The sequence below is a fragment of the Corvus hawaiiensis genome, chromosome 2 (genome assembly GCF_020740725.1).
Source record: "Corvus hawaiiensis isolate bCorHaw1 chromosome 2, bCorHaw1.pri.cur, whole genome shotgun sequence".
NCBI lineage: Eukaryota > Metazoa > Chordata > Aves > Passeriformes > Corvidae > Corvus > Corvus hawaiiensis.
Window position 1 is genome coordinate 11,388,285 of NC_063214.1, and position 15,779 is coordinate 11,404,063.

General features: G+C 40.4%; 1 long non-coding RNA gene across 1 annotated transcript in view; it reads right to left on the reverse strand.

Annotated features, from left to right (window-relative positions):
• The window catches only part of LOC125336118, a 55,195-nt gene extending 39,699 nt beyond the window's left edge, over positions 1 to 15,496 (reverse strand). The window contains exons 1-2 of the long non-coding RNA XR_007207651.1: positions 15,410 to 15,496; positions 11,950 to 12,059 (exon numbers count right to left, since the gene is read on the reverse strand). This is a non-coding gene — a long non-coding RNA (uncharacterized LOC125336118). The remainder of the gene's footprint in view (positions 1 to 11,949; positions 12,060 to 15,409) is intronic.
• Between the last annotated feature and the right edge of the window lie 283 nt (positions 15,497 to 15,779).

Genomic DNA, 15,779 nt, shown 5'->3' on the forward strand with positions numbered 1-15,779 from the left:
ACAACAAATGTAAAAAAAGGGAAGACATGAGATCCACTCACAGCCATCTGACACAGGCAGCCATGTGGGTTGTCCTTTGACAGTGTCCTTTGTGTTGCTACGATGTCCACCTCTCCATTTCCTCACCTTCCTGTCACTCCTCTACTCATCACTGCAATAATTTTATCTAGGGAGGGTATTTCATATCTTCTTAGTTGTGATGATGGCTGGTGCCGACTCTTCAGCAGGGTGTGTGAGCAAGCATCTATCACACAATCTATAACAGCACCAAGTGCATCTTAATCAGAGACACCTCACCCATTTGACACAATCAATCAGCAGCATACAAATTATAAATTATTTGCCTGAATGTATTGCCAAAAGCTGTCTTTAAAATTATTACAGCAGTGCAAGTTTGGGTCCTAGTCCTGCAGCCTGATCAGCGCACTCAGGAGTCTTGCATCTGTTCACGGTTGTATTATTTTTTCTCAGTCACAGCAGTTCAGTGGTCCACCTACACGGAGCAGAATGTAAGACCGGGGCCCAAATTTATGTACCATCTGCCCTTGGTCATGCATGCCAACTTTTATAAAAATCAATCACTTTGTCTCTCTGAAGAGCTCCCACATGGAAAATTCCCCCATGTAAGTTTGGAACTTAGAATTATACTTTTTTTTTTTAATTATATGTTTTTACTGGGGTTTTGTGTGTTTGTGTGTGTGTGTGCTAATACTCAATATGACATTATTTTAGTGGAAGATGGCAACTCAGCCTGAGGCATGACAAAATAGTCAGAAACACACCACCTGCTGTGCCCCATTGCTTTAGTATTGTACTGTTTAATAAGAAAATGACCCCAAGTGTTTGGATGACAAGTCTAAAATGGACCATAAATATTCTGTACATAAGGAAAAGCTGAAAGCTAAAGTACACTGCCTAATATCGCTATGGTGCAAAAGGGAATAGGAATACATTCAATTTGCCTAAGTATCTAGTAGTGACAGCCACTAACATTTGTTTAGGACTAACACCAAGTGGATGTCTGTTTGTTAATAAATGAAGGAAAAGAAATATGGGTTACTGTGCAAATGGACATCAGAGGAGCACAGATTTTGGTTTGATGTATAAGACACATAAAGAACCCAATTCTGGGCACTGCTAAGTGGTTCTTGCAAAATGCTGAGCCCCTGCTCATTTCAGTAGGAGTTGAGCAAGCTCAGCACCTGGCAAGGATGGGTCTATCTATATTTAAATACGGAACGAACACTCATCCAAGTGGATTCACTTATGATAAGCTGATGCAGCCTGGAAATTACATGTTTGGTTAAATTGGGGTAATCACAAAGAGGGAGAAGCTCAAATAGGCAGTGATAATTGGTACAACAATGTCTGTTTCCTCCTTCTGATCTTGTGTCCTCCCTGAGGGTTTTCTCCTGGCCTGCATTAATTAAGAGAAGGCATGTGGCTTTTCTTACAGCCTTTGACACCAAGATGACCTTTCCCTAGGTTGCTCATGAACCCCTGCTGGCATCAAACATGCTTTTTACTGTACAGGACCCTTTATCCACCAGACATTCATAAAAAGTATTGAATAATATCCCTGAACAATTAAGATGCACAGAAAAAAGTTATGCTGTTATAACAAATGACTGAATAGTTCATAGGGAATAATTTGTTTGACTAACAGGAGCTTTTATTTCAGTGATCCAAGGACTTTTTAAAAAATTTATTCCCCACTTGAAATCATGAATTTTCTTGCTGCAAATAAGTATTGGCATTAGAGTTTTCTCCAGACATCTGTCATGAGTGTGTGGCATTTAAACCTTCTGGACAGAAGGCCCATGGACCTGGGTTTTGCTTCCTGAGTGGCTACTGCAACTCTTTTGAATCTAGCTCAGCATGAGAAAGTTGGTTCACTTTGCTGTTCTTTCATGCTTTATCAGATTCTTTTGCAAAAAAATTTGAAAATATCAATGTCAGGTCTTGCAAAGCCTTTTCTTAGAACATTCATGGAAATTAAAACCAGAAAGAGCACAGATGTAGTCAAGACAGATGGAACACTTATCTTTTTTCCCAAACACCTACAGAGAAGTTTCTGACGTATCTACCTCTGTTTAATCAGTCACGTTCTCAACACTTTATTACTCTGAGAGTTTGAAATGGCATGGTGTTGCACATTGGGAGAAACGCCCCAAACTTTCAACTCCCACTGAAATTACAAGTCCAAGTTCCATTATTTCACACACATAATCAAAAAACAAAAAGGAAAAAAGTCCCACAAAAAACCCAACAGCTGAGGAAAAGCAAATATGTATGTAGCTGCATACCTAAGTACTCCCTCAGAGTATCTGTGTAGCCAGCAAACACAAGGCACTGGCATCTGCTGTGGGAACACGAGGCCTGAGCGTAGGCAAACTGGAAGGGGCCATGTGAGGCCAGAGCTCATGTTGCTGGTGCTGGTGAATCTTTGCAGGATGCCTAGACTCCGGGTTACCTCAGAACAGTACACACACTGCTTGGTACATGTTCCCAGTATGCCAGAGAGTACAAAAAACATAGTGTGGTGAGAGGCATGAGAGAGGCAGTATTAAGCTACCCTGAAGTATATTCTCTTTGCAGATATAAGTCTTTTGTCTCTGTGTGCCTAGTGATGGGTGGCATCACAGAGGGAAGCAATATAAAGTACCTGTTGATAAAACAAGAATAAAAGCAGACAGTTAAGACATTGCTGCTTCTTCTTGAATTTACTTTTAATTCTGTAGATGCTGGCCCCTGCAACATACAGCTTTGCATAGACTGTAGCTGGTTATCCTCATTAAACTCCTCCCTGCAGTGATTTGCGGGGCATTTACACTGCAATTTTTCCTCCTTGTCATTCTTGTTTGTGTTATCTGAGGGTCAAGCCAGCTTTATGTAAAGCCAGAGAGGAACATTGGTAAGGCTGGGGTCAGTTCCAGTTCCCAGGGGTCTTTCCTGGTCCCTGAACTTCTGAGCTCTGCCTTGGAGCCGTGCTCAGCATAGTCCCTGCAGCGCTGTGGTGCAGAGCCCCAGTGTAAGAGAGCTTCATGCCATGCCATTGGAGGGAGGAGTGGGTGCATTCCACCTCTGCACAGGCATACAAGGACAGGGACATCCCAGTGCCAAAGGACAGAGGTCTCCACTGAAACCTGAGATAGCCTTGGGTCACAGGCTGGACTCTTGCCCTCACAAATGTTGGTGCTGAGGGAGGAACATGAGTCCATGCAGCTGAAAGGCCCCAGTTAGACCAACAGCATCCAAAACTTGCCCAGAAAGTATCCCCTGTGACCATTTCTATGCGTTTTTCCATTCCAGTCTTCTCTTAAATCATTTCCCTGTTAGATTCTCTGATATTCAGTTGCACATTACTGTACTGTAAACACTTTCTGGCACATAAGTCAGGTTAGGGAGAGTCAGTGTAACAAAATGGCTCAATGACAGGGGACTGATATCCCTCTTGCATTGTGCTGCTATTCCAGTGAATACACCAGCAAAGAAATTTGTGTGGGTGGGATTTGCATTGCCCTTTTACCTCTGTTTTCTCCTCTGTGGGCTCCACTCCTGATCCACAGCATTCCTGCTGTGGGCATCATCCCTCCTTATTGCAGGCCTGCTTGCTTGAATGTAGCTGCTTTATTTTAGCATCTTTTCTAGAGATTCTCACTTGCTCCCCATTCTGCTTGCCTTTGACAACTCCAGTATATGCCGACTCTTCTGTGCCAGTGCCTTTTATCCCAAACCACTCCACCTTTTCACTTGTTGGTTTGTTTCCTTCTTTTTGGCTTGTTTCTTTTATTCCCTCCAGTACCCCATGGCAGGTCACTTGCATTAGAGAAGAACTCCTCTACTTCCATCACTACATGGCACAAAGCCAGTTCAACAAGGCCTTTCTAGATTTGAGCATAGATAGCTGGTATCTCCATCTTTGCTGGAAATAACTGGCACAAACAAATTCTCAAAGGAAGTTCTTAATGAGATTTGAGCCGAAAGGCTCCTCTTTGTGCCTATGCACATTTTGTCAGTACATATTGTCACAAAAGCTGTATGGTCACAAAGAGCCATTGATGCGCCTCACACGGCCACTTGATCACTTATTTTACTATTATCTTCATTCTCAAGAAGAAAAAAAAATAAAAATGACATGGCTATTTTAAAATTGCACAAGTACAGAAAGGTACATTCTGAGTGGTTTAAAACCATTCTTTTAAAATCATATATAAATTAAAAGCTGCTTAATTTAAGAATGCATCCTTGGCTGAGGTACTTCATGTTGAAAAGTAGTTACTCAGCATATAAAGTACCATAAGTACTTTTCATGAAAATTTTTATGACCTAACAAATTTTTAAAAATGGTTATTTACACAATATTTCTGATGGCCATTATAGTTTATCAGATCAATAGCCAATGTTCCTAAAAGTCACTTAATTCAGATTTATGTAATCCACATTATAGAAAAGATCAGTCAATGTATATTTACATCAGATAGCTTAATAACTCCCTTAAAACTGTTAAGGTGCTCTTCTCGCAGTGCTGTGCATTTCTATGAAGGCTTTTGCTTTATCTAAATCCCTTAAAACTCAAAGAAATTCATGCCAAACGTCACTGAGCTGCTGACAAGTCATCTGTGATGATAAGCACTTTTGACAAGTTCTTGAATAGTGAGGGGGACAGGGTGAGACACAGATTTACCTTTAAGAATTTGTCAGACTGAAAGATGTGGCTTTATAGCTTTTTTGTTTTCCCCTGATTCCACTGTGCTGCAGTGCTAGGTCACAACTGCTGGGTTTTCAGTTGTATGGTTTCACGGACTGTGCTTTGTTCATCAACTGAATTTTAATTAATGGCAAGAATGCCTACTGCCCAACTAGGTACTCTTTGAAGTTTTAAATTAAAATACCTTAGATATTTGGCTTAATAACAATTTAGTGCCTTAAAATTACAGACTTCATGTTTATACTACAAGCTCTGTCATGCTACAGTTGAATATACCTATTAGCATGAGTGGAGCAGTGTGTTACTTCAAGAAAGATCTTTTTCACAGTAAGAATTTGATCCTAAACTCTGCAGTCATGAGAGAGCAGTTCCATTTGGTTTTAGTGGGTTTGAGTAGGTGACTAGTGATACTTGTGGGGACACTGCAGGGTCAGGTCTTGTTTTGGTTGCTGTTTAAACGTCAGCTTTTGTCAACAGTTACAGCAGCAGTATTAGGGACCTGTACTTTTTCCTTAAAATAAGGATACTTCTACTCTATCTTAGCCTTTGAAATGTTTATTGAGGTCTGAGACTGCAGGCACCTGAGTGTTTCTTTTAGATGTGCAGCAGTCATGTTTGCTAACATCATGCTGTTGAAATTTTGAATGTACAAAAATGGAGAGGAAAAAACAGAAGAAAAAAAGCTTTGGTTTGGGGTGCTGGTTTTTTTCCGTTGTTTTTTTGTTTGTCTGACTGTGTTTTTTTCCCAATAGCAACTGTAATTGCCACTGTGGATGAGTCTATAGCAAAGATGTGCAGGCACATAGTGGGAAGCAGAATCTCACACAGCCTTGGCGGGGGTTTCGGTTCAATTCAGGCTGAAGTGAGCCATGCAGAAAGAGGAAGCGCTGGCTTGTCTCAGCCCAGGCCCTCACAGTTCACGTGGCTCTAGGAATGCTTTGGCCTCAAAATGAGTTTGGTCAGCTGACTTGACTGCAAACTGATTAGGGAAAGGGATGTGTGCAAATGGGGAGAGAGGTAAAATTGGGTAATGGTTCTGTGACTGAGACGCCCTTCTGGGGACTGCTGAGAAAATGGAAGCAAGCTGTAAATGCACAGACTCTAGAAGAGAAAGCCAAGGGAACAGGGGTTGTTTGACCTGCAGGGGAAGGCATGTGTAAGAGAAAGACCTTAACTTGCTGTTGGTTCAAATTCAGGGATTACTTCAGAAGGGTTAGGAAATGTAATCGATAAAGTGCACAAGTGCCATATTTTTATGTGTTTGGATGTTTCTTGAGGCAAGCTGATGTAAGATACAATTGGAGTTTAGAACCCTTCAAAGGTCATATTTCTGTTTGTTTCTGTTGCCACATGTCCCAAAAGAATGGACTGTAATCCTGGTTTATCCTGGGTAAACACAGTTGTGGAGCCTAAAACTATCTAAACCCTGTAGTCCAGTCCTTCTGCAGGTGTTACAGACCCATACTCAGAATGCCACCAATGAAGTGATGATGCAAAGAGTGAGGTGAAACAGTGATGCCACCAAAGCAGGTTCAGACTAGACAGCATCTGAGATCCCTTCCTCTGAGTACAGGCAGGGCGTGCCCCACAGCGGAAATCTCCCCGGGGAAGTGACTGGAGCTTTAAGAGACAAAAAAAGTTGAAAAAAAAGAACAAATCTGTGGCTTCAGGAAACCTGTCTCCAAGTAGTGTTTGACACTGCTTGGATCCCACACTATACAGAGCAACTGTTTCCCCCATAGTCATTTATATAATTATAACCTTGCTTCATCCTTTCACCTTCAGAGTGGGAGGTTTTGTAATTCTTGCTAATTTCAGACAGATCTCCCACCGTTTCATGAGGAACACTTTATATAACACAAGTATTGCTGTGTGGCTAATGTTTTTAAAGCTGTGTTTGAATATTTCATGGATGGTAGGTTATTTTCTTTCCTTCAGCAGTTGAAAGTAAACCAAAGATTTTGTACTGCTCACAGTTAAAATTTGGCCATTACAGGAAGCAGATGTGACAGGGGCTGGGCCTAATGGGCACTTTACTGGTGGCTGGGTGGTCAGTGCTTGAGTCAGTGAATTATTAAACAGACATCAATTGCAACAAAGATAGTGGGACCTGATGGTCACATAAACTCATCCTCAGGTTCGAACATTACTTGCTCAGCAAAGTCAGGCTACATGTATGTATACATGTTTTCACTTCAAAAACAAGGTTTAAGTGCTGATAGTTTTCCAGATTTATTTCTTCTTTAAAACCAGGCTGTGGTTTCTTGTCTAGTTTTTGACTTCTCCAGCAATTCATTAAATATTTTGTTTGTCTTCCCTGCTTTGGCAGCACTTTATCAGTGCTTGAATGAAGATGACATCCAGGAAAACCTTATTTTTGCTACTAGTTTGCCAGGAGCTGAAACCAGCTTTCTGGTATGATATCAATAAAACCTGTAATTGGAGAAAAGGTACCCAAAAGGACATTTTTTCACTTTGTGAACAAATAAGAGATGTGAAGAGGTAGGCAGAAAACAGTCAAGTGCACTATGAATCACTGCAGGGGTGCCAACAAAATTCCTTAATGACAGAGTTCTCACTGACAAATTCTGTTTGTTTTTGCCTCTAGAGCTGTCTGTGCTAATGACAAGCAACTCTGCTTGGAACTTATTTGCATGAAGTATTGTACAGTGCACACTGTGCATGAGTGGATGAAAGAAAGGAGTCAAGGCTACCCAGGGATTGTATCCCCATGACAACCCCACTTAATGAATTACTAAGAACCAGGAGAATATTGAGCAAAATGTCCCTTCCAGTACAGCTAGAGGAGTACCAGTGTGGACATTGTCACACAGCACGGCTGGGAAGAAAGATTTGAGGAAAGACCTATGGATGGGGTTAGTCTGATTAAATGTAGGTTTCAACCTCTGAGTTAGTCAACTTTGGCTCCATTTAGTAGTGCGAAACACATGAGTTCATTTTGCCAGATAAATTTCCTATTGAAGAAAATCATAAAGGGAGTTTTTTCAGATTGGTTCAGATTCAAACATTTCAACTGAAGATACCTAAAGTAAGGTGTCATAAATACTTAATCCCCATTGTATATTCTCTGCTATGCTGGAATATAACTACACAAAAATTCAGAGACAATAAAGCTCTTTTGAACAAAGGAAAAGTCATATCATGTCAGTGGGATTGTTATACTCAATTTGAGCCTCCTTTCCCTCAGACTGCTGATAACCTGAGAAAAGTTCCCTCACTGTAAAACAATGCACATGAACACCCAGAAAATGAAACGTCCATTTCATTTTGAATAATTGGTGTGTCAGTGATTCACAGCCCACTATGAATTGAGATGTATTTATTTAATGGCTTAATCATTTTAATGATTCATTTTACTTTAGATTAGAAATTCAATTCAATGTCTGTGTGACACTTCAGACTCAGAAGTAACTGGTTGCAATGTTTTGTTCTCACACTTGACAGGTCAGAGCCCCAAGATGTTTCGACAAGTAGCTCTGCTGCGACAGGCGGGACTGCTGAAAATAGGAGAAGCAAAGCTGGGCTTTGTACAGTTATTTAAATGACAGTCAGGTGCTTAATGGATTGATAGGCTATGTCTAAACTGTGGGATGTGGAGCTGGTGTCTAACTCTGCCTGGACTCCACATCAGAATGAAATCCAGATGTGCAAGTTTCTGCCTCAGTCTGAACAGCACCCTGGTGCCTGTTGGAAGAGGGGAAGTTGGAAACTGGGGTGCTTTCTCACCGGTCCCCGCCATAAAGCACTCAGGATGTGGGCAGAAAAATGCATCATCTTGCAGGTTTTGTTGTGTTGTAGACTGAACTTTTGTGTTCATGATCATGTGGTAATAAGTAGCTTTCATTTGAAGTCTGGATGTGTAAAAGCAATTAGATTTAAAATTAATTTTCTCTCAGATGGGCTGGTGTCTGTAGCACATTCATACACAAACAAATCACTGCAGCAGCAGTGACTAAGAAGACAAGCAAGCATTTAATGAATCACAAGTATTAATTTTTCCCATAGACATGCTGTGTTTGGTCTGGAGAAGGCTTGGAGTGCGGGAGGGGAGAAACTAAAGAAAAGTTTGGGTTGTATGGTAAAAGGAAACATCTTTGTATTCAGAACTCTTGGGCTGCCAGCCTCCTTAAACACTAAGTGAAAAAAAAAAATTTAACTCAGCTTTTTTTTTAAAGAAAAATGAAAGCCAGTAAATTGCAGGGCAAGAACTGATCCATAATCAGCAGGATTTTTCAGTTGTACTAAATCTCACTGGCATAAGTCAAAACAAGTAATCATAGTTGTAATGTGAAGATTCCCCAACCTGGAGTTCATCCAGCACCTGCAAGTGGAGTTCTGCATTTCCAGATTCCCTCTTCCTTTAGTATCCATCCAGTATCCCATCTTACAAAAGAGCTTCTTCTCTAGGCACCCATGTTGAGGCAGAGGAAAATGAAACTGATATTAAACCCTCATATTCAGGGGATTGGGCAGTTCATTCCTGTGCAACTAGCCTGGAAGCTATCATGCTGAACTACTGTTTATGAACTCTAAAGGAACTTATTTCAGTTAGATAATGGTTAATTTACAGCCAGAGCTTAAAAGGGCAGAAAAAGATAGCAGCACAATTGGGTTCAGTGCATGATGGGGAAAAATAAATATCTCACAGAAAGAGATTTCTGAAATTCAGATCACATTGAGATGCAAAGAAAGCTGTGAAAAGCAGTAGGAGGGTGATTGTATTCCAATTAGATTTCTTCTGCTCATATAAAACAGGCTTGGACTGAAAGTTAATCATCTGATTTATGGATCTTGGGAGGAGTGAAACCCTACGAACTCCTGAACAATGAGAGGCAAATGAGACAGAGGGGAAGAAAAATTGCATATTTCTGAGACTGTGCTTCTGGGGAAAAACAAAGACAAAAGGCCAAACATGCTCTTGGTTTACAAATTTACCTTGGTACTGTCCTCTTACACTCATGTTCATGTTATACAAAAACGCTGCCTTTTTGAGCAAAGCAGTCAAAAGCAACTCATGATTTCGCATGTCACAATCTTTTGGGCACATGATAAATATATTTCTACAAGGTTCCTGCAAGACCTTCCAGAGTTATGTTGCTGTGGCAGATTGGTTCATTTATATGATTGGTCATGAGCAATCTGACATCTGATCTGAGCTTGTGTCACATGTAAAAGTGTGTCCATTCCTTAGCGGAATCCTTTAAAAGCATTCCATGTGTGAGTTGTATGAAAATTACTGCCAGCCAAAGGGGAACAGCAGGATTCATGTTACAGCCATGCTCGGTGACAGGGTTTGGAGCACTATCAGGTCAGTGACAGGAGTACTGCCTGCCACCAGCTAGTATCCACTTATGTGCTCTTGTTTTTCCTTCAATTAATCCATCAGTAACTGGCTCTCAGAAATATAATACCAGGGCATTTGTGAAAGGACCGAAAGAAGAGATGTGATGATGTATCACAGATGCCATTTCTTTCTGCCATTCTTGAGTTTCGGGCTTCTGCCCAGACCTGCTGCTGGGACTGATGCAGCAAAGCTCAGCCCAAGCAGGACAAAGATGGTAATGGTAAACAGGACATTACTCTCAAAACGTTTCAGCTTTTTTTCCTTCATATGAAGACATATGGTAAGTCACATCCATGGTTAGGTCACTTGTGTAGCATTTTCCACCAAGACAGATAAAATACTTTTCTTCATCAGCCTGTGCTAATGCTTCTAGTTCAACACAAAGCCAGGCTATCTCTAATCTAGAGTCCCCTTTATACTACACTTCAGTCCTCCAAGCGTCAGCCTGAACTCTCAATGGGTTTTTTTAGCTGAATTATAGTGCAGAATGAATGTCTGGCCCAGACACCCAGTTAGAACCTCAAATTTTGCAAGCTGACATCTGGGCATCAGTTATTAGTACCTTTTATACCTTTAGTGGACATGTTCCAACATGAAGTTCTTTACAGCCTCCAGGTGGTGGGGAATGCTGTCTGTTTACCAATAAAGGCCCTTTCCCCTGGTTTCTGTGTTAGTTTGCACAGAGTGCTGAGACAAGGTCATAATCTGGATCCTGGTTTTCATTTCCTGGTCTGCATACCAAATACATAAACCTTTTCCAAAGAGCTGTTGATAATCTTCTATCTTAACCTACAGACCCAGTGCAGCTTCCCACCTTTCAGTGGGAAAGGACTGATATCTCTTTCCCAGCCAGCAACAAACACTGACATATATGTTAACATTTTTCTGCTGCTGCTCTGCTCCTGTGAAACAGGAAGCAGAGTCTATTCCCTAATTGATTATTTCTATATTCTTAATAGGGACTATTTATGGTCTGAAATTGTCTTTAGCTGCCATCTGTTCCTTATGCTGCTCCATACATGCCCTCATCCCTGACCTGAAGTAACCATCCTTTCTTCAAGCAAAGGAGATTTAAATATTCATGCTGGCTAGGTCTTGAAGAAACACTTAATTGGTATCACAATCTCCCACACAGAAGTGGTTTATTCCTCCTTTAGACTCTCAGCATTTGAAATATTTACTATAGTCAATGAGGACACGTCTCACAGGAGATAAAATCTACTTCTTGAAAAAATTTCATGTGTTCAGGCTTGCATTTCTGAAGAACACTGAAACTTCCACTACTTGAAATGCAAAATGAGACATACCCAAGACAGCACTGTTGGCATGTTAGGCTCATTTGGTATTTCTTGCAAACGTGACCGTGTTGCCATTGGGGTCACCAGGGAAGGTGTAGAAATCCTGGTGATGGGAAAGCTACATTCACTCCTGTTTTGAACTCCTGAGTTTACTCATCCATTCTTTCTGGTGGCTGAGAACTGAGGACTGGACCCAGGACCTTGTGCACTGGTATCCTGCACTATTTGAGATGCCCTAAGGTTGGTATCCAGCCTGGGATTCAAGTGCCACTCCATAAGACCCCCAGTCCTCAGCCAGATCTTCCAGCTTTGCAGGATGTTCCCAACAACCCACACTGAACTGAACAGTAAACCCTGAACCCTCTTCCCCCAGCTGCACTACCTCATCTCCTGCTCTTCAAATGGAACAACAGACACAAAGAGCTAAAATGTTGGTGCAATTCATGAGCTTCCTTCTTCAAAAGAAATAGTACACCCCACCACCTAGTCATAGCAATCTGCTGAACAAGCACTTAGTGTAGACCAATAAACGAAAGGAAACTCAGGGGTCAGTACAGGTCATTATTTTCACATACCTTTGAATAATGAGGGCATCACATGTCAGCCAGAGGAGAACAAAATGTCACATTCTCTAGCTAAAGGTCATCATCGGTCATAGGTCATGGAAGGGAGGCCAGGAAATAACCTATGAGGTTAGGATGAGTGCACAAAGAAAGGGCAACAAATGTCAATGAAAGCATGCAGCTGTTGTGAGATGAAACAACTGAGGCACCCTTTTGTGCTGACACAGGCTTAAAAAATGTCTTTGCTGACATTTTTTTTTTAGCTGGCACTTTTATAGGACATTGACATTAATGTACCCAGCCCTGAATTAGCCTTTTCTGAAAGCAACAGTTTGGAAGTTAAGTGCAGCATTTTCCAAAGAATCGTAAGCATGACATTTTTATTTCAAGTGATTGATGTTACAGTGGACTTCTAGCACCAAATTCTAGTTTGATTCTCAATCATTGCATCTGTGTAGTGTGATAGCAATCAGAAACAAATGGAGATGGCAGTCTGCATTGCAGGAAAGGTCTTCTGGAAATTCTTTCTGCCTTTACCAACAGCCAGATGTGTCATTTCATGTTTAATATATTGCATTGCATTTATCTGATTGTTTTAATTTATGGATTTTAAAAAAGGTTGATTTCAGGTTTGCCCCTGCAGTGGTGACAAGCACTTGCAGGGCAATCATACAGGAAAATAATAATGAACAGTTCAGGAATGTGTGGAAATACATTCAAACTCAGAGACAATTTCTGATGAGTGAGCTGCACACTTGACTCATCTGTCTTTTGCTTTCTCTTTTGCTGAACAGGAGCACAATACCATTTTCTCTTGTCATTGTGGGTATAAACCTGACAGTCTGCATGGAATAACATGATGATGCCAGGAATGCATGTCAGATGAAGGATTTCTGCATCTCCCATGCCTATCTTCCCAGAAAACTCATGCAAAGAGACTGTCAAAAAAACCTCACCAAATCAGGAACACTTTGCATTGATATCTTCACTGTGGCTGGGCAACTTTGCAGGGTGAAAGCCTTCAGAAATGGCTTAACTCATGAGGAGATGCCCATTATGAAATATTGTATATTTACATTAAATTACAGAAAAGTAAGTGAGTGTGATCCAGAGAAAGGAGAATGGTAAACTGGAATATAAAATTACTGCCTTTTAAAAAAAAATTCTTCCAGTTGGTTATTTTATGACATAAGAGTGAGATAAAGACCCTCTCTCTGCTTCAGTACTGCTTCCTGATCAAAGAACACTGACATCTGGTATAGTCTCTTTGGAAATTCTCAGGTGATACTAACTTTCAAATTATTCCTGTTGCTGACTTGGCAGTCAAGTTTTTGTTCAGAGATTCAATAGGTGAGGTGAATAGTTGGTTTCTTGGTTCACTTTATATTTATGAAATTGTTTAAAAATAAAACAAGAAAGCATCCCAACTCAAGGGTTCCAATTTTGTTCTTTACACTCATCATTGACTGCAGTTTCTAATCTGAATCACACCACTCACACCCCTTTTTTTTTTTTTGATAAATTTCCAAACCCTGTTTGTTTATTTGTAGGTTTGTAGGGATTTTTAATGAGGTCAGACTTAGCTCTGCAAAGATGCAAACGCCTGCTCAGGTTTGTACACCACTAATAGCCCTAGGGAAGCCACAGATATAACTAAATGCAAGCCCTCCAAAATCTGGACGTCGATGCTTTGGTCTCTGTAAAAGGAAATTTAAGGTATTTTTCCCTGGAAATTTCAGCAGAAGCAGAGTGCATAAGAATGAGGCATCTATGCAAATTGTAACAGACTGAATAATCATTTCATCAGACTATATTCTGACTGGGCTTATTTACAAGGGGCATTTATTTTAATTATGTTTTCTACCTATTCACTCTTCCTTATTTTGGGTGTGTAATTGGCCACCTAAGAAACATGCCATTTTTTCAGCTGCCAGGTTGACTGAGCTAGAGAAACCACTTCTCAGGCAGGTTTGAATGAAGTGTGTTTGCAAGAGTATTTGAGTTTGGAATACACTTTCTCCAACATTCCTTTAAACAAAAGCCACTCTGATTAATGTTAACAGAGAAGATGCTGAAACATGTTCAAATGTGGCTGAATTGGAGTTTCAGAGTTTACAAACACTCCCACAAAGCATTTACCCATTACTCCTTGCATCTATGTGTAATTCTACTCTCAGTAAGCTTAAAGGTTCTAGGGCTTTTTTATTCTGAGTATGTGCAAAGCAGTATCCAAGAAATCTCCTTTCCTATCACAGTTCTGTGTTTTCCCTACTCTGTTTAAACAGATCAGTTAAATCACAAGCAAAATGAATTGGCTTTAGGGTGTCTGAAGTTAATAGCCCATGCATCAGAGATTTACTTTTCTTTTTATTACTTAAGACAAAAATAAGTTAATTTTGGTTAGAAATATTTTAGAAAAATACTCTCCAAATCCCAGAGGGTTATTAATTTACCTTTTTTATTTTTTTGAGAATAAGCTTTGCCAAGCTTGAATTCTGATTCAGCAGAATCAATAAATAAAGAAGATTGTCTTTAGGTTGCAGAAAACTGCAATCAGTGTGCTGCTGTGACCCATCGAACAAGCAAAGGGCACCGGCCAATGCAGTCCATTTCATTGTCATTACTGGTATTATGGTGACTCTGGGCAACACCCAAGGAAGGTGAGTCAGAACTCTACAATAAATATTGTAGATCGAATGCTGAAAGAGGCTTTGCCCTTACAAGTACATTATATAATACTAAATATATATACGCAAGTGCTGAGTTAAAAAGAAGTCAGGGACTTTAACATGTCATATCTATATAGAGGTCATTGAACCTTCTTTGAAAAGTCTTTTTTTTCTAATGTCATCTGCTTTTCTCATGATTTTTGCCCGCCTCAACCCACATAAAATGGATGTGTATTCAATCTTGAACTAAGCATGCTTGCAATGATTGAGAAATATCTAAGGTCAGAGCTTACAAAAAATTCATAAGGGAAGCAGCAGGCAAAAAAGAGATGGGTTTTTTTAAAGAGTTCAGGAGCCTCTCTATGAATTGGGCATGACATATTCATGTTACTGACTTCATTTATTTAATGTGGCTCCAAATAATTGATACCAGTACAGTGATAAAAGTACAGAGACTTCCCTGCCAGAATTGTGATAATGAAGAGCCTCCCTGCTGATTTCATTCATGGGGCTGTTAGTCTGCTGGGAAGGACCTCTGATGAAAACTGGGCTGCAGCAAATGCCATAAAATAACCAAAGACACAGAGCCCTTTACCTGAGGGCAGCTCGGTCAGGGAGTGATTCAGGACAGCAGAGGGAAAAGAGGGAAAATTGCATTCGCTGACAAACCAGGCACAAGTTTTAAAAATCTGATCCAAAATGTGAGCACTGCATTATGTACAGAAATCTACAACATCTTTGGAACAGATCCAATTACGTGGCTCCAACAGTTAGTTAACTGGTATATCAACAGTGCTTCTTACCTTACTGAATGCAGTCCAAACTTTATCCTCATCTACCACCCATTTGTTCCCTCTGCCTCAGACTGTGAGCTCTCAGAAGCATCGGCTGTCTTTTGTTATGTGCTTAGCACAATGGGCTCCCTGTTTGGGCTATAGAAAACAAGCCTGTAGGCTCAAGACAGCCATACAGTGCTGAAACACAGTTAATGTCAAGAATCCTAGAAAGGAACTGAATATTAATATGAATCTAAAATCCTTTCTAAGCAAAGACCTCATTTGTTAACTCTGCTCAATTGTTTCACTTCATGTAAGTGTGTCAATGGTTGATTAAAATTCATAAATGTGCAGCAGAGTTACTGGATAAATGTTGAGTTATTGTTTACTTATCAGA